Below are 24444 nucleotides of genomic sequence, written 5' to 3'. Positions count from 1 at the left end.
ACTCTCCAACAGAAAGGGCTTTTTTGAGCCCTTTATAGCACGGTCCAAGGCACTGGAATGTAGACTAGTGTTGAAGAACACGGCTTCTGTAGACACACTGTCTTGGGTTTGAGTCACTGTTCAACTTTCTCTTTCTTGGGTAAAATATTATCTACCATCTTAAACCAGAGTCACGTCATCATTAAAATGTGATATAGGGGTTCTCAGAAAATTGTTGTGAAAAGTGCACGAGATAATGTGGGTCGTAGGGACGGCACAGCCTTAGCAGAAGGAGCTCATCAAAGGGAAGCTTTTGTAGTGATAAGTATGGCCTTCAATTTCTAGAATTTTCTTTCTTCCAACTCTTGAAATCTACCTTGGCATATACAGATCTGCTTTTTAAGCAAGGATGAAAGTTCTGCAGTGAAGTAGAGAGTTCTCTTTCAGAGTTCCCAGACAAATATGCTTTGGAAGATATGGATGTAGATATAGATCCAGGTCTGCCTGTGTTTTATGATAAGATTAAAGGATCTAGTTGAGTATCAGGGTTTGTAAAAGAGAATAGCAGGAAGAGACACAGCCTTTGTACTGGCTCAACATAGATCGCTGGGGTTACACGTTTAGGACAAAAGGGCTGTTTCCAAGCTTTGCATGTTGCCCTGCTCTTTATCCTGTCTCAGCATATATTCTGGGTGCAGAAGAGTAGTGCAGAGCAGACTTTGCTTTGTATCTTTATCAAAAGCAATTTTTAGGTCCGAATGAACTGCTGTGCTTTGTTTTTATTTTTTTGTGAGACTCTTTAGGTCCCTCCATTCCTGTTAGTTTCTCAAAACAAAATTAATCTGGAGAGGAAAAAAAATACTGTAAACATTTCCCCATGAGGTAGAAGGTTCAAGAAGAGGTAGAAAACTTTGAATTCATTGGTCTAGAGCTGCAGTGTGCAATATGGCAGCCACTAGTCACAAGTGGTTATTAAAATGAAAATGAATTAAAATGGAAAACAATGAAAATTTCCATCCTCAGTTGTACTATTCACAGTCAAGTGTTTTACAGTGGCATGTGGCTAATGACTACAATATCAGTGCAGCTAAAGAACAGTTCCACTGTTGCAGGAAGTACTGTTGAGCAGGATTGGTTTAGAGGACGGCTTAGTGATCTTAAATCCATGGTACAGATGAGGAAACTGAAGCTCAGAGAGGTCAAAGAGAGTCCGTATGATGTTGCTAAGTGTCCTGTCTCATGAAAATGAGGTGAGTACCTCAGGTACAGATGGCAGGGGACTAGTGTAAGAAGATGCTGTTATGTGGTAACTCAGCGAAACATTAGCAAATGTGTGCGTGCAGGATAATCTCCGTTATGTTTTTGGACCTTACATGTTCAAACGTATCCAGGTACAAGTGAGAAATAACCTTTATGGCTATTGTCCTCTTCAACTCTGAAGGGACATCCACCTTGCCCCAGGCCAGCATATTTCCCCCCTGCTCCCCATCCTACCCTTGGGATAGGAAACGTTTTCTTCCCTTTTTTTCTTTCTTTCTTTCTCTTTCTCTCTCTCTCTTTCCTTTTTCTTTCTTTTTCTTTCTTCCTGCCTTTCTTTTTCCCTTCCTTCTTTCCTTCCTTTTCTTTTTCTCTTTCTTTTTCCCTTTCTTTTTCTTTTTCTTTCTCTTTCCTTTTTCTTTCTTTCTCTTTCCTTCCTGCCTTTTTCTTTTTCTCCCTTTCTTTTTCCCTTCCTTCCTTCTTTCCTTCCTTTTCTTTTTTCTTTTTCTTTCCTTCTTCCTTCCTTCCTTCTTTTCTTTTTTTCTTTCTTTTCTTCTTTTTTTCTTTCTTTTCTTTCTTTCTTTTTCTTTTTCTTTCTTTCGTCTTTAGAGCCCCAAGTTCTCCATGAGTTTCTTCTCCTCAAATCAAACCAAAGATAAGCTATTCCAGGGACCACTCTGGCCACGCCTAACATCTTATTCTGCTCTGCTTCACCCTTCTCTTGGAAGCTGGTAGAACTTGTCAAAGATAACTTATGGCTTTCCTTCTGTCGACCCATACACTACTTTTCTCCAGAGTTTTTGAGAGGACTCAGTCTCTTCCCTTCAGCAATATAAACCATTCTGTTGATGAAGCAGCTGGGTGTGAGAGGAAGAGCCTGATCATTGGACAGAAACAGACCTATGTTCGAATCCAGCTTTTCCACTTAGTAGCTGCTTCTTGTGGCCATTCATTCACCCCCTGAGTCTCACTTGCCTGGATCCCCTACGTGGCTATACCTACCTCTATTTCATGGTGTTTCAGGAGAATGGAATGAAGTGAGATATATGTTAAGCTACTAGCACAGCGTCTGGCATACAGTAGGTGCTTTATATATGGTGGCTAATATTAATATAGAAGCAATAATAACACTGGTCAAATAGAGAATGGATCAGAAAGAAAACTTTGCATCTAGAAGGGATGGGAGAATCAGGGAGATACATCATGATTATAACAACAATATAACAGATAACAACAGAGACTGGTCAACCTAAGTCTATGCGATGTTTAAAGTGGAGGGAGGCTGCATTCTTCTGGGGGGCTTAGGAAAAACACATTGAAAGAGGTACCCTCTGAGATGGACCTGAAGGATGGGTGGCAGTTTTGAGAAGTGGATGGATACAACTGCAATAGGTGGGCAGAATTCGAAGCCTGTGGAAGACTAGAAAAGGAGCGGAGAAAAGGCAAGGGACTTGGAGTGCAGGGTTGATAAGGAGAATAAAGAAGATGACACATGCATCCCTTTGCAGCTCCCTGCTAGAGGCAGAGGTGGGGGTAATGTGGATGGAATACTGAAGGTTGGTTCTCCTGGGGTGTCAAAGACATGCAGGGGAGCAGAAAGGAGGGAGCACACAGAGTTGGTAGAACCATGGTAAGGAATAGGAGGAGGACATGCAAGGTCAACTTGAAGAGCTGGCACTGAGCCCAGGAAGCAACATTGTATCTCTCTAAGGATAGGTGTCTAATTGCTCAGCGTCCTCTGTTGAGGCGTCTGTCTGCAGTCCTTGGTCTCCAAATACCTGGCATATTTAGGGTTCCCCCCTCCAAATTTAAAGAGATTAAAATAATGGTCCTGAAGCCTATTTTTTTTTTTTTAAGTGGGGGAGGGTGTTAAACTGTTAGGACTTCATTACCATTGCAAGATAAAAATTAGTTCTTCGTTCATCTTCTCCGGCATTAGATGATGCCAGTGTAGGATCATTTTCCAGATCTTGGCATTATAGATTTTTATTCAGAACATGACTCTGAGGTAACACTTCATTTAACAGGTGAGGAGAGTATGGTCGGTACCGTGGCAGCCGTTTTCCAAGGGCTTTCTAGCTGATAATTTTGTACTTTCAGGCGCCTCTTGTCTGGTTATCAGCTCTGCCCCCACCCCATCTCCACGAAGAGCTGTTTGGTGGCTAACCTTTTGGAAGCAGCATAACGTAAACTATCCGTTATTTTTAGGAACCTCGCCACAGGACAAAGACCATTGCTGGATGAAGGAATCAACAATCTTTGAAGTTTTTCCTAGTCACAGGAAGCCTGTGGAAGACTATTCTCCGCTCCTGGAGAATAAACAATTTCATTTTTAGATAAAGATAAAACTTCCAACTGGCTAGAATCGTATTTCAGAATTACTTATGACTTCATTTTTAGTGGCTCCCAGAATATATCTATCTTGTTGACTTAGGCAAGCACATGAAATATCCTAGGTTGGGGGCAGTGAGGAAGATTCCTACTGTTTAGAAATGCAGATGAATCTCTTTCCAACGCATTTTGGCAACGCATGAGGCAGCTCACACCAAATTTTTCTTCTTGCTTACAGGCAAGAGAAGAATTTTATCGAACACAGTCATTACGCATGGGCGTTCTTAAAGGTTCTAGAAATTCTTCACCCCTTGTCCTTCCCAACATCCATAAATTCCTTCTTGGAATGTGTCAGGGAGAGAGAGGGGCCAGGAAACAACCTTAAGTGTGGATTTTTTCCGAGGACATCTGATCCTTAACAGTTAGTGGGGCCAGCACAACCTGTCTTGAAAGAATTAAGAGAACCTTTGACTGCCAAACCAAAGCACCACCAAGCCCTAGGTGTTTGAAATCCAGCACTGAAAAGCATTTATCCATTCATGTAGCATGGTGACTTAGCTGGTGCCCAATTTGGATGCTACTGGAGCCAGCAATCATCCATCCCAGAGGCCTGAGAATGAATTCATTTGAAAAATTACTCATTTTTGCATTCAACACAGATGAATCGAGTGAGTGCTAAGATAGCCCAGGGGATACTGAGGTGTTTCAGAGACCTGTGATGGATCATTCTTGTTCTCATTAAATTCATGGGCCAGTAGAGGAAACACACATATCAACAGATAATTACAGGGAGGAATGATAAATGTTAAAATGGACAGTTATCCAGGGAGAGTCTGTGCAATGTTGGAGAATATCTGTTCTAGAATCAGGCAAGTACTATTGAACCCTGGTTCTGCCACTTGCTCTCAGTTTGACCTCAATGGAATTGCCATTTTTGTAGGTCAAAAATGGTTGGATAGAAGGCAACTTCATATGGTTCCATCTAGTAGCTGTGACCTTCGATATGTAACATTCCCTCTCTGAGCCTCACCTTTCTTGTTTGTAAAATGGTAATATTAGTATCAACCCCACAATAAAGTTCTTTCAACTGCAAGTGGGAGAAAATGAGATTAAATGAGATAATATATGAAAATATTGAGGATCGCGCCTAACAGGACAGAGATCTCAGTAACCTGTGTGTGTGATCACTGTGTGATGGCTTGTGTCCTTGGTTTAGAGGAGGCAGTTATTGGAAGGCTAGTCTCTGAAGGATGAGAGATTCGTAAGGGAGGGCGGGGAGCCCCCTCTTGCCGCTTTTTCCTTGGAAGTGTATCATTGTTAGTGCTTCAGTTTGTCAAGTGACAGGGATACTCTGAAATCCACAGGGGAGTGAGGAGGCTGAGGCTACAGCCCTGGTTTTCCTCCTGGTTTATCTGTTTTCGTTCAGTAGCAAGAAAAGGCAAATCTGTGAGGCTAGGGTGGGGCTCTTTTCTGGGAGGTCAGTACCCCGGCCAAGAGGCAGTGCTCCTTCTGGGATGGATGTCCATGCTGCTCTGCCAGGGATTTCTCCAGAAGAGGCTGCTTGTGGTGTAGTCTTTTAAGACATTGCTCCTGACGGGAAACGTTTGGCTCAGCTTCTCGGCACTTTCCACAGACACAGACAGACATGAGATGATAGGGTGAAAATCAGAGTTGAGCAGGGCTTAGAAGCAACTGTAGAAAACCACTGAGTCGGGGGGTGGCAAATCTGTGGCACCAGAACACATCCTTCTAGTATACGTGGCAGGCATTTCTAATCAGCACTGATACATTTCCACAGAGCCCCACTTCAGAACTGATATGAATACATCGCTCCAAGCAGCCACATCTGAATCAGGACAGGTAGTACATGCCTTGAAAGGGAATTACTGAACTGAAACATCAGAGAAGGTCTGTAGCTAATTAGTGGTAAAGTTGATATTAAAACCCAGAGATCCTCCCTCTTGGTCAATGAATTTGATTGAGGTTTCTCTCTCCCCCCGGGCTACCGAGAGCCCTTCAAAAGTAAGGGCATATGAAAGGCTTCTGGTAATTCTTAGTCTGAGGTCATTGTAAAGGTCCCCAGAAAGACGTATCAGCAATAGGATCTTGGAGAGACTCTGTGTTAAGAGATTTCCAGGTTTCTTGGTCCTGTAAGGTTTCTTCAGTTTTCCATCCATCCACCCACCCATCCATCCATTTGTCCGTCCATCCATCCATCCTTCTACCCATCCATCTTTTCAGTACATATTTATTAAATACCTACCATCTGCCAAGCCTTGAGTTAACCATGAAGGATACAACAATGAAGAAGATCAGCATGTTCTAATCATAAAGCCTACAATTTCCTCCTAAAAGTTCACAAATGCAGTTTACTATTTTATTATTTTTTATTTCAAAAGAGAGAGAGAGAGAGAGCATGCGGGGTAGGGGGGCAGAGGGAGAGAGAGAATCTCAAGCAGGCTCCACGTCCATTGATGAACAGATGGGAGCCTGACTCGGGGCTCAATCTCACAATCCTGAGATCCTGACCTGAGCTGAAATCAGGAGTCGGATGCTCTACCAACTGAGCCACCCAGGCACCCACAAATGTATTTGATTTTAAGTCCATGTACTATGGATTTAATATCTGTGATATTCTTTTATTTTTATTGTGTGTGTGTGTGTCACTGCAGATTGGGAACATGGCACAGACTCTCAGGCTGATAGCAAGATTATAAGTGTTAAGATTCTTTTAAGGGCTGCTTTCTCTTTACTTACAATGGGCTGCACAGTATGCAGTGTGCTAGGGAGACTAGGCAGGGGAAGGACTTACTGTCTGTTTCCAGAAATCTCAGAAACTAGAATATACATAGCAAGGTTCAGTAGCAGTGCTGGTCTGAATGAAGGAATTGAAGAAAGTGTTAGTCTGAGCATGGAAGTTCCCAGAGGGCTTCCGGGAGGAGGAAATTCTTAGAACTACCAAATATTGATTGAAAAGGCCTTAGAAGATAAAGAAGAGCTTGAAATCATAATAGTGATAATAAAAGTGATAATAAAAGTAATAAAAATGTCATCTATGCCATTCCCTGTGTGCTTATTTTGCCAGTTAAGCATCTTACGTTTCCAATTTTAAAATCCTCACAAAATGATATGAGGCAGTATCTTTATTATTTTGAAGACGAGGAAACTGAAGCAGAGAATAATTATGTGGCTTATGTAAGTTCAGATATTTATTAAGTAGTGGAGTCAGGATCTGAACACAAGTCCATCTGAGTCCAAAGTTAAGTGCCCTGAACCATGGTCTTCTACAGCCTTTTGGGCTGGAGGGCCAAGGAAAAAAGTTATGGTTCAAGACCAGTCCCAAGCTCTATCTCCATAACTTTCAAACACCCGGCTCAAAGGGGAAAATCTTCGGAGATGCTGCCATATCTCAGTTGTCAATGAGAGAGGGTACCAGAAGCCTCGAAGGCTGCTCGAGAGCCCCTTTGCCATCTCTGAATGGACAAATCTATTTGTCCTTCAAGACAGAGCTAAAAAATCATCTATTATTAGACATTTTCTCGGGTAATTTTTTCCCTCTGAATTCTCCAAGTTCTTGATTTGATATGATTTCCATCACGTGTCATTCTAAAATTGATTTTGAGTGACTTTATTATGTATGTACATCTTCCTCTTTTCGAGCATAAGCCCGTTCTATCTTGTATTTATATTGGACTGTAAGGTCATTGTATGGACTATGTCAGCTCCATGAAGGCAGGAACTACATCTGAGCCATTCATCTAATACCCAACACCAAGCTCAGCGTCTACAACAGTGAAGGCACAATATGTTTATACTTATGTGAAATAAAGCTGAATATATTTCTTGATTTGAACTTACACATAGCAGGGTCTCGTATGCATGGAATGACTGAATGAACAAATACTCTTATTTTCCTGATAGCTCTAAGGTAATTAGTTCTCCAGTGATCTCTTCTAAGACAAGATGTATCAAGGAATTCATCATAGCTGCACTCCCAGCATTAGTTCATTTTTATTCACTCAGCTGTTCAGTGAGTACCTACTATGTGCCAGAGACCACACTAAGCCCAGGGGTTACAAGATGGCCAAGACACACTGGGCTCCTTCCTATGAGATTCCAGGCAACACCTCAAGGGTTCTTGAGAGCCCAGTACTGTCCGCTTTGAGATAGATCTTCCATAGCATCACAGTAAACTCAACTAGACCGTTGGCAGGAGGTGAACTCGACCAGGACTGTGATGTCCTCAGTGTAAAATTCTGGTTTCCATGTGAATGAGGCCTCCTGGGTTATTAGTCTCCCCATGTCACTGCGGCATTTGTTGTTGGAGTTAGGTCACTCTCTCTCCTTTTGAATTTTGACTTTTCACTACTTATTTCTCAGCTCCCAGAGATCTGAGGCTCTCCTGAGACCGTGCAGTGGGGAGTGCAGTAGATCAAAGGGCTAGAAGATGAGCTCTGAGGCACAGTCCTGCCAACCACTCTCTGTGGGACCTTGGGTAGGTCCCACCAACTCTCCCGTCAAATAAGCAAGAGTGTGTGTCCCCAGTCCTTGACTCTTGGGTTCTAGGGACCCGTGATCCATTGCTAATTTGGCAATATTTCTGCTGAACTTAAATTTGGACTTCATTTTAGATCCATGTCAAGTAGCCAATATTAAGGATAGCCCCCTGCTCCCCAGATTATGTTTCTTTCTTTAGTTGTTTGGCTGAAGGGCTGGTGGTGCTTTGTGGCTTCCTTCTTGCCATCCCCCAAACAGAAGTTTCCTTACCAACACAATTAAGCTCACAAATCTTAATCCATAAAATATTTCCATTCAGACACAATAATGAGATTCATATTTGTGGTTTAGTATACCTAAGAAAAGCTCAGATGAAATATGACTAGATCCATTGATACATTCAGACCACAAACTGCCCTGGTGTGGTCTGGTTTCAATTTTTGAAATAAAAATTCTGCAGAGCACTTGCTTTCTCTCTCCTCTTTCTTGCCTAGACAGAAAGGAAAATAAAAAGAGGGTCTGACCAAGTGGCAACAATATAGTTCTTGTAAAGTTCTGGAAAATTGTTTCAAATGTAAATTTCAGTTCATTTCCTATTGGAACAATGACCTCCTCTGGTCTTCATCCAATTCCAGGAAATCTAGTTGACTCTACTGCAAGTAGGTTCTTGAGCTCTTCAGCCAAAATGAAGAGATCAGAGATTTGTCTAGGAAGGATGGGTTACAGACTGACTCATACCTCAATGTTAAATAAGAGACCTTTTAAAAGGGCACTGGGACATGGTGACCCCTGTGAAGCTGTTGTAAGCTACCCAATGCCAGAGATGTAGCCTTGAAAGACTCTGAAAATTTTTAAGGAGGCACTGTGATAAGATAGAGAAGAACATAGCCTTTAGAGCAGGAGATCAAATTCTATAAAATTCTATAAATAAATTCTGTAACGTTTCTGAATTGTGTCTTCTTCAGCTGTAAAATCAGGATATTTCCAGGGTTGTTGGAGACAGAGAATAGAATGATAGAGTTATATATACCGCCCCCCCCCAATGTTAGCATCTGTTCTGCTTTTCTCTCCTCTTCCTCTGTGGCTTCCCTTATTAGGGAACTCCAAAACATCGGACATACTAAAAAATAGACAGTAATATTGTAGAGGTGGTTGAAACATTGACTGAGAGGTTGAACTGGTTTGGGACAGCAACGGAGTTTCCGCTTACGCATCAACCTCAGTGAGCTGATACGGCCACCTGGCACCATGGCCTCGTTTGGACTCGGGGAAAAAGTGCTGTGATGGCTTAGCACCATGGGTCCCAAAGTGAGGGATTATTGCTATGTGTGCCAAATATTTGGCATAGCAAGACTAGATGGCTTTGGTAATCTTTTCCAAGCCAACGTGCTGATATTCGAATGAATGGAATGCCATTTGAGGCCTGAGTCAGAGGGAACCAGATGGAGTCTCTGACAATATAAAAGCCTGTATGAATCAAGTGCAGTAAAGTTTGATGCATTTTGATAGAAGTTGACTCCTGAAATGAAACAATGCCTCTAAGATTCAAAGCAGGAAACCGGACTCTCAGGGAAAACTAACACTGCTCCAGCAATTAATTTGTGTGATACCCACACAAGGAAACATACTTTCATTGTCTGCTCTCTCTTTCTCAAATGGGGCCATTTCAATGCTTCAATAGTAGCTAACACTGAGTGAACACACCTGTGCCAGGAATTTCACTACCTGTCTTACTTGGGTTATTTTGTTGAATCTTCTCCAAGACCGATGAAGTAGCTACCTTTATTTATTTATATCTTTGTCTGTTTGTTTATTTATTTTTCAGTTTAGGGATGAGGAAACTGAAGCTCCCCCAGCTCCAGCTCACTGGGCTCGAAAGGGGCAGCAGGGATTTAATTCAGATGGACTGACTCAAGTGTCAGAGAGCCCATTCCTATACTCGGCTTTGGGGTCATCCTTGACTGTTGTCCAAGTGTGGTCAGGGTCCAGAGTAACTATTGACAATGAAAGACCTTTACTTCCAGAGAGAGTAGGGGAAGCTGCACTTGAGCCTGAAAAATAGAGAGATTTCCAACCCCTGACTTGGGTTTAATTAGCTGCATAACGTGAGGGGGCATTTTGCACTTGACCTTAGCCAAAAGGCGGAGAAGAGATTGAGGGGGCCTTTTGTAAAGTGTAATCTACAACATGTTGGCAGGTATTAATGCAAGGGACACAAAGTTTTCCTAGTTAAACGTGTTTGAAAAATGCTGTTTTAAACCAAACAAATTATACAGCTTTGTTTACTTCAGGGTTTTCCAGGGTCTTTAATGGGTTTGTGTTCATCAGAAATTTCCAAGAGGGGGAGAGTTTATAGTGTTTTCCAAACCTATGTGATTATTTTGTGTTTGAAGTATGTCACGGGATTCGGTTTGGTGGCACTCAATGTCCACCAATGTAAACCATGAGTGAGACAGACAGTGTCACATGTATTCTGTGCCTGGAACTTTACAGATGCCCTTTTTATTTTAAGGTTTATTTATTTAAGAGACAGAGAGAACATGAGCAGGAGGGTCAGAGGGAGAGGGAGAGAGAATCTCAAGCAGACTCGGTGCTGAGTGGGGCTCAATCTCATGAACCTGAGATCACAACCTGAGCCAAAACCAAGAGTCAGACGCTTAACTGACTGTGCCACCCAGGGGCCCCTGCAGATGCCCTTTAATTGTGATGGCAACCTCAGGAGTTAGGAAGTGCTGTTCGTATTTTACTGTTAATGAGAGCTGAAAGCTTCGGAAGGTGAAATAACTTGCCCAGCCAGTAATTATTTGATTTAAAATTAAGAACTCAGTCCTATAATTCTAAATCCTATGCTCTTTCTGCTATACCAAGTTATCTTTTTAAGCAAGATTCATTTTTTCAGTTTAGACAATTAAAATTTATGCAACAAATATCAGAGGGATACCCAATATCACTCATGCAAGTAGAATTGTTGGATCCCTAAAACGGGGCCCCTTAGGAGGGTGGGGCTGGGGAGCTGGAGTGCACATAGCCATTTTACGTAGTTTTGAACTTGAGCGGAGGCACAGAGCCAAATGTGCTATAATATTTCTGTCTCAGGCAAATCTTTAAAGCCCCTGGAAAGAGCCTACTCTCTTTGAGTCTGGCCTGGACAGAAAGTGAGTAAGTGAGAGGAAGATAAAGTGAGAAGTAGCAGACAGAGGAGCTTAACAAATCTCTTCTTTCTGGAAAACTGGTCCTCATGCTATGTACAACTAAAAAAAAAAGAGTATTGTTTCCAAAAAATCAGTCAAGGCGTGAGTCTTTCAGAGGGTCTAGAAATTACAACTTTCATTTTTGAAAGAACGGACTTATATGAACAAATAAATAAATAAGGAAAATTGTGTGTGGGGGGGAGTCCCTTCTGGACAACAACATTTAATTCAGCATATGGCAGGGAAGTCAAGAAATTCAGCCTGAGAGAGATAAAAGGCAGAGGGGGTTCCAGGGGAAATCGAGGATGAATCATATAAATGAATAACTCTTCTGTCATTCTTCGAAGTTTCTTTCAGCATTATGTTTTTGGAGGGGGACTTACTAGATGAGCCTTTATTTCTGTTTCAATCTCTTTATATGTATAAGTATAATAATATATACCTTGCTAGGTTGTGGTGATTGGCAATTACGTATCTAAATTTAGCACACTGGCAGGGGTTGTAAATTTATTTCTAAGTGACAGTAAATATTTTAGGTTTTGCAGCTAGATGATCTGTCGCAAAGACTCAACTCTACAATTGCAGAGAAAGTAGCCATTGTCGTGGCATAAAGGTCAAATGAGCATTGCTGTATTCCAATAAAACTTTATTTATAAAAATAGGCTGCCACCTGGGTTTCCTGACCCTTGCTGGAATATAGTAGTAAAACCAAATACAGATTGAACTGGACGAGAAGGAAACTAACATTTTGTTGAGAGCCTACTATATATCGTTTTGTGCCATACCTTATGCTAGAAGCTGTTTATACATGCTACCGTTTATCTTGTCATTTGTCATGACAACCTGGTGAGATAGGTATTACTATGCACACCTGGAAGTCAAATCGAGACTCCGGGAGATTCAGTGATGGGTTTAGAGGGACAGCCAGCATTTGGACCCGAACTTGTGACTATAAAATGTGTGCTCTCAACTACTACCTTGGGCTGATTCATCAAGCAACTTCCTGTAGTTCATTTTAAGGTGAAAATTTAAATCAGCGCTGCTCAATAAAGAGAGAGATCAGAGCCCGAGTAGACACCTTCACCTTCCATTTCCTAGATCTTTAGCAGCAATCTGGTGGCTGTCTGTGTGTAAGCACCGAAATATTTGACCTCTGTCTCCCAGAGCCTCTGGCTGGACCTCAAGTTTTGTACACTTCCCCTCTGGAGAATGCTTAAGCCAAGGTGTACTGTTTGCAAACACTGATTAGTTTTTAGGCAGATGTTGGCAAGTTTCCTTTGGCCTGAGATGGGATTCCAGAGTCTGCTGCAGCCTGGCTGTGCTCATTGATCATCTCAGCCAAAAAGAGTTGCTAATTAGGGTGACACCCTGCTTCTCTTTACCTCTAGAGCTAGGTCTTCTTGCTCCGGGCATGCCTGTTTCAGCCCGAGTGGTTTGCTGGGCTTTTTACCATAGGTCTAGATGAGTGAGAGCAAATTTATAGTCCTTTTAAAAATCTATGAAGCCTTGTGCTCCAGTGTAGAATTTACCAGATTACATTCCAAGATGTTTTTAGGTACATGTCCTGTGGAAAATGGCATTTATGGTCAAATAACTTGGGGGACACTGGGTTAAATGAAGCTGGATAGGTTAACTGCTACAGGATTTCTTAGATCATGTACTCTTCTCCCCCAAATCTCCCATTAGCTTCTAATCACACTCAGAATAAAATCTAAACTCCTAGCCACTACCTACAGAGCTAATTTCTCTGTTTTATTCAGATCTCTGCTTAAATGTCATCTCCATGTCTCACCCTATTTAAAAGAGCACCCCACTTACCACCATCTCATTGTCTGCTCCCTTACTGTGTTTTATGTTTCTTCTTAGCAAATACTTGCCTGAAATTGTACTCACAAGTTTATTTGATTCCTTGTTATCATCTATCTTCTTCCACCCTAATATAAGCTCCATGAGGAGCTTAAAAGGATCTTGCATGTCCTCTTATCTACTTTATCTCCACCCTTGGAATATGAGCTAAGAATTCCCAAGAACAGGACACAGTGCCAAGGGTCTCCTAAACCCCTTTGTCCACAGGACACTTTTATAGTTGCATCTCGCAGGAATGCTGCTCCACAGGCCATAGTTTCGGGAACTGTTTGTCTAATGGAACCTTATTACCCATGACCATTTCAGTAACAGGTAGCAACAACGACAGTAAAACATTTATACCCATATATACAATGGAATATTGTGCAGCCATCAAAAAATGAAATCTTGCCATCTGCAACGATGTGGATGGAACCAGAGGGTGTTATGCTAAGCAAAATAAGTCAATCAGAGAAAGAAAATTATCAGATGATCTCACTGATATGTGGAATTTGAGAAATAAGGCAGAGGATCATAGGGGAAGTGAGGGAAAAATGAAACAAGATGAAACCAGAGAGGGAGACAAACCATAAGAGACTCTTAATCTCAGGAAACAAACTGAGGGTTGCTGGAGTGGAGGTGGATGGGAGGGACGGGTGGCTGGGTGATGGACACTGGGGAGGGCATGTGCTATGGTGAGCGCTGTGAATTGTGTAAGACTCATGAATCACAGACCTGTACCCCTGAAACAAATAATACATTATATGTTAATAAAATAAATAAATAATAAAATATGTTAAAACATTTATACCGAAGTGTCAGTTTTGTGCTAAGCAATGCACTCACCCTTATACCATTTAATCATCACAATAACCTTCTGGAGTAGGTGCTACTATTTTACCTTTACTATGGATGAAAATGAGGGTTAGAGAAGTTGAGTAACTTGGCCAAGATCACGTTGATAAGAGCAAGCACTTGAACCCAGAACTAATGCTAAAGCCATACTCTGAACCATTAGCCGATCCTCCCCCTGTGCTGTGAATTTCTCCATGTCCTAAGATAGAGAGCTCTTTGTCTCCATCCCTCCCTTGAGTCCTTCCCTTTCTGTTTGTAGACTGATCCTTGTTATAACCTTCAGATACTAGGATCTCTTGTGACTCAGCCTCAAATCCCTAGACAGGTCTCCTCTGTCCTTGGTACTGGTTTTTCCAAATCCCAGGCAGGGCATGCTTTGATCCCAGAAGCCTCCTCTGAAAGCAAGGCCATTCCTTGAAGTCTGTGTCCTGAGATGGTTTCCTGTCCCAGAACAGGGCTGGCTTCCTGCTGTCATAAGTCATGACATCACTCTGCACAGTTGAAAGCCCAGAGGCCAAGACATGAAAACAACTTCAAGTTCTGGGCTTTCTAAATAAACTCTAGTGAGGAAGGAGAAGTCCAAATCTGGGACCCAGCAATAACTCCTGTCTGTGGTTGAAGATTAATTTTATTCCAATTGTGCTCAACTTCAGATGAACCAGATATAAATTCTCCTTTCAAGAACTTCATTGGCAGGAGCAGTTGAACTATGAGCAGACAGGCAGTTCCAGAATGATAAGGGTGATGACACAAAAAGATATGGGGTAGAATGGGATGACAATAAAGGGACAATTCATCTACCCGGAGGAGGGAGGTGGTTCCTGAATTGAATTTTAAAAGATTATGAGTAGATGAAAAACACAGGGAAGGATATTCTAGGAAAGAGGGAGTGGCATTTGCCAGGGTATAAAAAGCATGAAATAGTTGGTGTTGAGCGCATGGATTACAGCTGAAGTACAAAGTCTGTTTGGAGGCCAGAAGCCAGACCATGAAAGAAACTGAATTCCACGTTGGAGATCTGAATTTTTCCTGTGGCCAGAAGAGAATCATTTGGAAATCTTTAAGCCTGGGAATGTTGACCTACAACCCAGGTTGAGGGATAGATTGAAAGGAAAAGCTGGTGGGATGGGAACCAGTGGGAAAACTACTGCTATGGTCCATCTGTGAGATGCACGACCTGAACTAGGATGATGAGGGAGGGGGTGGGGAGGCAGTGAACTGATTTACTGGTTAAGGCAACAGAATCCACAAGTTTGGAATAGGATGGTGCAGTAAGGACAAAGTGGAAAGGGAGAAAGAATTAATCCTAAATTTTAGTCTTCATTATATCTGCTAAAAGAGAAATAGGTTGGGGAGGGGAGACAATGGATGAGTTTCAGATTCTGTCACTTCGAATGTCTTGCCTTTGAATGAAATATATTTGAAGCCATTGCCTTGGATGATCCTGTCCTGAGATATTCAAGGGAATCATGCCTCCCCAATGAACTAGGACATCTAATGCAAAACACCTGGCTCCACCTTATAAATGATGGAAAGCTTAAATAAAATACAGCCCACTCTAGTGGCTGCCATAATTGTTGATTGCCCATCAACAGAAGTGCAGGTGTGGGTTGGGTGAACTTGTTATTGATAAGAAGTTGTCAGAAATAGGTGGCATTGGAGTGCTGGAATGGCAGAGAAGCTCTGAGATGGGCCCCAATGATACTGCCCCTCCTATTCACATCTTTGTGCAATTCTCTTCCCTTGAGTGTGGGATGGCCTAGTGGCTTATTTCTAACCAACAAAATATGGCTAAGGTGATGGGTATATCACTTCCACAGTTAAGCTGTACAAAACTGTGATGTCTGTTTGCCTGCAGGCTCTCTCTCTCGTTGGCTTTGATGAAACAAATGGCCATGTTGGAGAAGTCCGTGTGGCAAGGAGCTGAGAGTGGTCTTGGGCCAACAGACCTCAAGAAACTGAATGTAGCCAACAACCACGTAAGTGAGCCTGGAAGCTAATAATTCCCCAGTTGAACCTTCAGATGAGACCTCAATTCTGGCCAACACTGTGAGTGTAGCCTCAAGAGAGACCATGACCTAAAACGTCCAACTAGGGACGCCTGGGTGGCTCAGATGGTTAAGCATCTGCCTTCGGCTCAGGTCATGATCCCAGGGTCCTGGGATCAAGTCCCGCATCGGGCTCCGGGCTCAGCGGGGAGCCTGCTTCTCTCTCTGACCCTCTCCCCTCTGATGCTGTTTCTCTCTCGCTTGCTCTCTAAAAAAAAAATAAATAAAAAATAAATAAATAAAAAAATAAAACGTCCAACTAAGCTATGCTCAGATTCCTGACCTACAGAAATTGTAAGATAATAAATGGGTGTTATTTTAAACCACCAAATTTCATGGCAATTTGTTATGCAAGAGATAACAAATATAGTGGACGCTTGCCTCAACCCCTGTGTGCTAAAGGTGTTCAGAAAATAAGACTCTGCTAATTTTCCCTTCTTAAATAATATATTAACTCTGACATTTTTTTTTTATATTGTCCCTGGCTTCCAAGAGCAAGAGTCAGAAGACCTCGGACTGAGACCTGACCCTGTTGCCAACTGGCGTGAGATCTTAGAAGGACTTTTTCCTCCTCTGAGTCTCAGTTTTACCATCTTCCAAATAAGAGGAGTTAAACCAGGCCAGCAATTTGCAAAAACTTTAATTTTTTTTTTTGCCTCAGAACTCTTTCATCAAATGACATTTCATGAGGAAGCTCTGTGCACAAAACAGATAAAAGTGAAGGGGCTTAAATTAAAATAAGATTGAATGGAGCCCCTGCGTGGCCTCCCCCTCTCTCCACGGCAGCCCCCAAATCACCTTGGAGGAGTCTTTTCAATCCGGTCTCCAAGCCCCTTGCTTAGAAGCTGCTGAAGAGCTCTTTCAATTTCAACATTCTATAGGTTCTCAGGAAAAAAATTTTTTAACAAACTACCTATAAGTTAGAACACTCTACTGTGACATCTCTGTATCAAGCCACCTCTGTATGACCATCCCAGGACCCAGGGCACAAGTTTCCCAGAGAGCAGCCAGCTTCCCTTGGGGGCAGCAGCAAAGGTGCAAGTGCCCAGCATGAGCTGATTTTTACTTCCCTGAGCTCCCCAGCAGGTGGGTTCTCTCCCGCTCCTTGTGTACTTGCCTCTCCCAGACTGTTTCTTCCCTAAGTGGGAAGTTATGGCTTTCCTGTCTGGATGCATTCCCATGCTTTATTGGTATTGCTGTTGTTGCTGTTATTTTGTATCTTGGTGCCTAGACTGGATGCAGTGTTTGGGAGAGGTTCTGCCTGGCAGAGAGTCCAGGGCTGCTTTAGGCTCTCTTGTTCTGGCTCTCGTGTGTCACTTCTGCAGGGAGGCCACATGCGTTCCTGCTGGACCGCATGCCTAGAAAGTTCCCCAGTGCACTGCTATGAGCCAGGAGTGCCTTATGCTGCACATGTAGGCTTAGAGTTCTGAACAAAAATATACTGACTTGCGCTCAATACTCAGTCCCCACCATCTTTCTTTCTGTCAAGTATGGTTTTACCCCTGAACACATCCCTGGGTGATAAAATTTGAGTTCTCCTACTCCTCCCAAGGATCCCCTTGCCTGAAATCCACCTTTGGCAATTCTCTTATCCGTTAAGCATTGCCCTCTCTACTGAGTTACCCTTTAAAAATGTAAATATTCCTCTGGAAAGTAGCCTGCTGTCTTTAACCTCCTTATCTGAACAATGGGAAGAAGATCTGAAGGGCTAAATGGCACAGGAAAGAGGCGCAGTTGCGGGAGATGGGCGCGCCACCTCTTCCACTTTTGCAAATGACAACCTTTCTAGGCCTCAGTTTACCCACCTGTAAGGTTATCTATAGTTGCTGGGACAATCTGAGAGTGAGGCACGGAAAAGTCATTTTATACATTTATAAACTTCTGTGCATTCTACTTTGTTAAAAACTGACCCAGCAGAGGAAAATGCTTCATAAGCCATGGAACACAGTCCCGAAGTAAGGCAGTGCTGTGCTGTTGATCCATTTCCTTTGGGACGGCAGAGAGTTTCAACAGTAACTTACTGAGGGCCTGGTACCTGTCAGCAGGTGGCTAGACTCCTTGGGCAAAATGAGTACCAGCAAGACACAGTTGCGGCCTCTCTGAAGGGGGAAGTCAGAGATACCACCAGTGGCTGCCATGCCGAAGAGAAGAACACGGGGGTCTGAAAGACGAGCTTTTGATTCTTTCTTAGCTTTGTGGTGTCCAGCCCTCTCTGTTGTCAGAAGATGAAATAGAATTAAGGTGCGGAGCGTGACCTGCGTATCCTAATGTTTATAACCACGTGTTCAGGACTTGGAGCTGGGTTTGAGTTCTGGCTCCGACATTTACTCTCTGCGTGGTTTGGGGGAAGCTACTTAAATGTTTTTAGCATCAGGTTTCCCATGTTTGAATGGCGGGGGGGCAGTTACACTGGCTGAATGGTTGATGATTCAAAGGCAAAATGCCTGGAGAGTTGTTGGGAAATGTTAGCTATTACAGTCACCCCAAAACCCCAGCTAGAAGACCTTTTTGGACCTGTTCATGTAGAAGTTCATAGCAGCCAACTGATCTCCTCCAGGGCAAGAGTTAACCACTGGTTAGTTCTGAAGCAAAGCTATCGACTTTCAGAGCTTACAAAATCTCTCTGGCTCCTGACATAGGGTGTTTGGGGGGTGGGGGTGGATGTTAAAGACCAACCAAAACTATTCAAGTTACCATGGCTACATAATTAAGAACCTGTGAATTTCAGGAAATTTCAAAAAATCTGAGACAATTTGGCATGATTTTTTTTTTCATTTCCATTCACAAATAGACTAGAAATGCACGTGAAAGGGCTTTTCCTCACATAGGGTGCTTTCAGTGTGGGCATTTTGCTTTTATTCCTTGATGGAGGGTCAGAGGATGCAATGATAGTGCCGAATGAGGTTGCTGCTAAATAGAGGCCAGAAATATGAGACAAGGCAGAAGGAAACAGAAAAACAATTCTAGGCTTAAGGGCATTACTGAAAGAAAAGTCTGGTCACCAGGGTTAGAATCAGGTAGGCACACAGACTCTTCCCCTCTACCAAGAAGCCACACGGAATGTGCAGCCCCTTTACGGTAGGTAAGGCCACTGCTGCCTTTTGTTTGGATGGGATTACGGCCTGGAGATGGCAGGATTTTGATGGGGTTTTCCCCCTTGGAAGGGAGCCTTTGTTTCATGTTTCCCACATGTTGAAGATCTTCAAATTGGCCGGGTTTAGATGCACGGGAATCCCCTGTGATCTTCTCAAAGCGAGAAGTGATTGAACCATCACCCTCATCTCTAAGACTTCAGGGGAATTTGGGGCTTGGAGCCTACAACCCTTTATTTCCTGATCGTCCTGAGGTTCACTGCCCCAGGGCCGGGCACACTGATCTCGCTCTGTCCCCCCATCAGCCCTTTTACACCAGGTGCTCGGTTCACCTGGCTCTCGGAGAGGGTGCGGGTGCAGGGACGGTGCTGCTTCTCCAAGCAGAGTTCCAGCTTGCAGAGCACAGCAAAGTCTGTGCCTCCTTTCCTGGGATGAAAACCAACAGTAATGACCTGACCGCCTCCTTTAGTGTCGTTCTTTCTTTCTCTCTCTCTCTCTCTCTCGGGGCTGAAATTCGAACTTTTCTGTTTCCAGGCAGAGAACTGCACCACTATAAGCTGACCTTTTCTGAGCACCAGGGAAAATGATATATGCAGGGCTATTCTGTAAGGTCAACAGATACCAAGGCCAGTCGGGGGCATCTCTACAGTCTGGCCAATCACTGAAAGAGATCATTCAAGGTTCTACATGGGGTCAGCCCTGCCTGACTTCGGGAAGCAATGCAACACAGTGGAAAGAACAGTAGAGTTTTAGTCAGAGAGTTTGGGTTCAAAGCCAACCCTGCTCCTCACTTACGGAAAGCCCTCATGTGAGCCACTTACCTTCTTGGGGCTTTTGCTCTCTGTCCATAAAATGGAGTGAGTGATTTATAATTTGCAGTGTTAGAGTGAGAATTAGATGAGGAACAACAGACAAACCCTCCTATCATGCATGTGATACACAGTTAGCCCTCAATGTTAATTACCGTGTGTATGTGTTTTATCCTCACCACAAGGAATTGTGTATTTGGGGTGAGCTAAATGTCTGGTGCCTACTTTCTACTTTTCAAACTAAAGTGACTTCAGTGTGGAGGGCCTTGTGCTTTACACCAGCTAGATAGTTTTCCCTGTAACAAAACATGGCTGTGTGTCTATAGAAACCCAGGGGAAGGAGGGAATAGGTATTCTTAGTTCATTGTGAGCCTCAGAAAGGGTAGGATTAAGGGGGATATGTTTTTCATTCTGTCAGCTTGAATTCCCTTTCCAAATTCCATTCTGGTTATATGATCAGGCTACTGCTGTATTTATGGGTGGCCACAGTCTGGCTGGAGGGATAGATTTAGTCAGAAAGGAAGTTTTTTTCCTTCTACAGGCAGCGAGCGCAAGAAGCAGAAGCATTCAGAAGGAACCCGGTGAAATGTGCTTCTGATTTGGGGGTCATCGGGACCTGGGTCTCAAAACTGGCTCCATCACCCTGCATTCTAGGACTCCAGAAACGTTATTCATCTTCTCTACTCTTCAACCTATGTCTTTGCCCAATAGGCATGGTCCGTTTCTCAGAGATGGGTTGTGGATGTTTAGTGAGTTGACATACACAAGAGTAGACTCTCCATATATTTTGGCTATTGGTATCATTAAAATTAATTAAAATAAGCGTCCTTTGTTAAGCATTTTATACTTCCCACATTCGTGTCTACTGTCCTACTCGGGGAATAGTATTGATTCCTGTTCCAGGTGGGCCCTGGAGGGGCAAACATCCCCACTGAAGTGCAAGATTGCGGCCTGAATGTACACTGCCTTGCTTCATGATTTTTAACTGCATTTGTGTCATTCAAGGTTCTGTGGAAATGTCCCAAGGGCTGAGAACCATGGGGTGAGTTTCAGACCCTCCCCTCCCGCTTCAACCAAAGTAGCCCCACATCTACTGGTCATACTGGAGTCCTGCCATCAATTTCATTTAATGAATATTTCCATGGCTAAATATAAGTTTGAAAACCACTGTCTGAGAACATGAATTTCAGATAAGTCCTTATAAATTGAGAAGCAAGAAAACTAAGAAAAATCTCCATTTACTGAGCCCCTACTATGTGTCAGGTACTGAGTCTGCCATATATTATCTCATTTGGATGTCACAAGAGTCCTGAGAGATAGAGATTGTCATTCTCTTTATATGGACAACAACACCGAGGGCTGGAAGATCAGTAACTTCCTTGGCGGGGAGGAGACAAGCAGCTAGAAGAAGAGATAGGGAAGCTAGGTTTTTCAAACAAAGCACAGACAAAAAAAAAAAAAAATCTTTAAAGACTGTAGAGTTGGTAATACCCCTTTTAATCCTTATCCGATGCACACTGTTCTGAGCAAACCAGAGATTATTCATATTGCGCGTTTCTTCCCCAAAACGCCATCACCTACCTGAAACACGTATGGTCAAAGCACAATCACATCTACGGCAGTGGGCTCAGATGCACACGATGCCAGCAAACTTTCCAGAGATTTCTTTAGCGCTGAACCTAAAGTTCCTCTCCCCAGTCCTCAGTTGGGCTTACCATATTGAAGGACAAGGCAGAAAGCTGGCTGGAGTGGGTAGCAGGTTTTATTTCTAAAGCACATATGGGAAAGCTTCATAAAAAAGGGGAAAAGGTCCACAAAACATGAAAAAGAGGCATTCATTCTTCAAGTGGGGCTCCCTGTCCCGCTCTCACTCTGGACGGAAAGCATTTCCAAGGAGTCCCCGGCAGCACCGTACTTCATAGCTGACAGCTTTAGAATCTGCAAACGCCCAAACTCAAAACCTTGTGCATTCTCGAGTCAGAACTCGACATTTACATCCAGCCCTGGGCTGCTCCCTTCCCCCTAACTTGTGCCAAAACAACCTCCTGCTTATAAAATACGGCCAAGTCTCCAACCTGTCAGCCCACTGAGACACCCTCAGACCAGTGAGATAGAAAGAAGGGGATTTGGGGTAGAGGATGAGGAACACATGAGAAACAATCCAAGATCGCCTCTTTTAACTTCCAAGGTGATGGCAGTGTTTGACAAATGACAATGATTATCCCAACTTCCGGTTACTGAGCACTCACTCTCCCAAATGCGTTATGGCCCATTTCCTCCTCATAATGACAACAGAAGTTATTGTCCCCATTTTAGATAAGTGGACACTGAGGCTCATAGAGGTTGCAGATTCTCATCTTTGATGGTGGTGGTGGGGACACCAAAATGACTGACCCTTGCCTTCAAAACCCGAGCTCTGAATCCCCTTACGACGATGAAGAAAGAGAGGAGCCCCTGTGCCCTTCTCAGAGTCTGCCAGGTAGAGCTTCCCAACCCTGGGGCAAGGGGTTTCTCAGGGCTTTCTGTGATGAGAGGCGAGGAGGGGGGAGGCGATTCTAGAAAGACTCGCGGTACTGCTGGCCCCAAGCACCCCCAGACATGCACAGGTACCCAGCCCAAGGATCATTGAATCATGAGATACCCACGGGGAGTCCCCCTGCCCTTCAGAATGGAAGCTGGTGTCCACCCCTCCCACCTTGTAGTCTGGCCCTAGGAGTCCCTTCCTCCCTTCTGTCCTCCAGCCCTCATCCTTTCTGTGTCTTACCACAGGGAGGATGTGGTGGGATGAGGGATGGATACAAAACTTTTGTAAACTGCAAGGTGAGCGCTGTTTAGATAGACAGTTTTATCATTCTCTCCATCATCCTCTATCAACCTTCCCTTAACCTATCCCAGAGAAAGGCCATGAACGATCTCCACCTTCAAATTCTACCTCTCTCCTCCTAAAACAAAAATATTCACAGGTGAATCAGCCAGGCAGGGAGTTAAGAGAAGATTCTTACTTTTCCTCTGGAGAACGCAGAGATAAAAACTTTACAGAAAGTTCCTTCCACGTGTGACTGTTCGCAGAACTCAAACAAACCCCCCAGATCTACAAGACTGGAAGGGGTAAGTAGAAGACAGTCAACGTGCATCTGATCGTCACAAATACCCCATTTTGCCAGCAGCGAAGACACAGCGAAAGTTTAACAATTATGAACCCACAACTCCTTTGGTACCAGGAATGCAAACAGTGTGCCATAATGATCTTTGGTGATGGGGGTGAAACCCACTTACCTTTCCGGAGTTGGGAAGGACCTAGATCCTTGAATGAACCGGCTGCATGGAGTCAGTACCTGGCTGTGAGCAGCGGGGCTCCCACGTGCGCTGCCCCTAGGGTCACCCCCAGCCGCACAGTCTTTGTGCGGAAGAGAGGCCGGCCGGTGTGTGTCTGCGCTCGGCTCGCGGGAGAGCGTGTGACAGTAGGCAGGCTGTGGCCAGCGAAGCCAGCTTTGGCTGGCTTATATAGCAACTCCTTCCTCTGTAATGGGACGCCTCGCCTCCAGACATCCTTTCCTACTTTTTCAGTTGGTGAATTAAAGGAACAGCCCTCCCAGCGGAACAGGGTTAGCTCATGAAAGACGCACTCACTCCCTGCTGCCTGCCAGGAAAGGAACCCATTTGCATACAATTTATGGCGAAAGTAGGAATTCCACCTCCCCCTGCCTTCTGCCGCCTCCCTTTCTCCACCCCCGACCCAGACCCAGAGCAGCTGTTAGCTAGGTGTGATTTTTGCTTTGCTCCCCGAACGGATTTTCTAACTGTGAGACAGAAGCCCAGGGAGCGAGGGGGAGCAGGATCGGCAGCCCTTGGCTCTCCTACTCAGGCGGGCTGGAAACGCGAGCCACGGCTCGCCTGGGCTCTGGGCAGCAGCTGCCCAGCGTCACCTCCGAGAGGAAAAGGGCAGAGCCCAGTTCCTGGAAAGAGGAGATAAAGCCCTTCAGAAGCCTGGGGGTTTGGGTTTCGCTGGGCAGGCGGAGAGATAACCCAGGATTAGTTCTCAGCAGGTGGGGCGTGCGGGGAGCGCAGATCTGCCGGGCTTGGTCTTCTCGGGGAGGGAGCCATGCCCAGCTGCCCAGAGGCTTCACCGTCCCTGCCCCAGTGCCCTACCAGGGGCAGCTTTTTGGACAATGCCCATGCCCTGTGAGTGGGCTTATCTTCTAAGCAGCACCTCCTGGGGGAAGCTCTCTCAAGTTTTCTTCTCCGTGCTCAGTGCGGAAAGGTGTCCAGCACAAAGCAAAAAAAAAAAAAAAAAAGGTAACAACTTAATCTTTGAGACATGAGCTGTGCCTTTGCTCTCCAGCCTGCTGTGGATTCTTTCCAAGCTCTGAGTCATCCATTCGTTTGGTGGTTAGCATGCACTGAGGATCCGCAGGGCACACACAGGCATCTGAGGCAGTGGGGAAGCAGCGAGGGCACGGACGGCACCCACGTTTCAGCTTGTCACAACACACAGCAGTTTGGGGATAGTGGAGGGAAAGGACAAATCATGTAACCTGTG

The 24444-nt window shown here is 44.1% G+C and overlaps 1 protein-coding gene across 2 annotated transcripts in view; it reads right to left on the bottom strand.

Annotated features, from left to right (window-relative positions):
* TNC (tenascin C) overlaps positions 1-23388 on the bottom strand; it is a 92587-nt gene extending 69199 nt beyond the window's left edge. For both annotated transcript variants that reach the window (XM_035015968.1, XM_035015969.1), the window contains exon 1: positions 23181-23388. The gene's annotated coding sequence lies outside the window, so the exon portion shown is untranslated. The remainder of the gene's footprint in view (positions 1-23180) is intronic.
* Positions 23389-24444: the final 1056 nt, after the last annotated feature.

This window comes from Mirounga leonina, unplaced genomic scaffold (genome assembly GCF_011800145.1).
Source record: "Mirounga leonina isolate KUSES-001 unplaced genomic scaffold, KU_Mleo_1.0 Mir_170, whole genome shotgun sequence".
Lineage (NCBI taxonomy): Eukaryota > Metazoa > Chordata > Mammalia > Carnivora > Phocidae > Mirounga > Mirounga leonina.
Note: the sequence above shows the minus strand (reverse complement) of the source record. Positions and strands in the feature narration are given on the sequence as shown.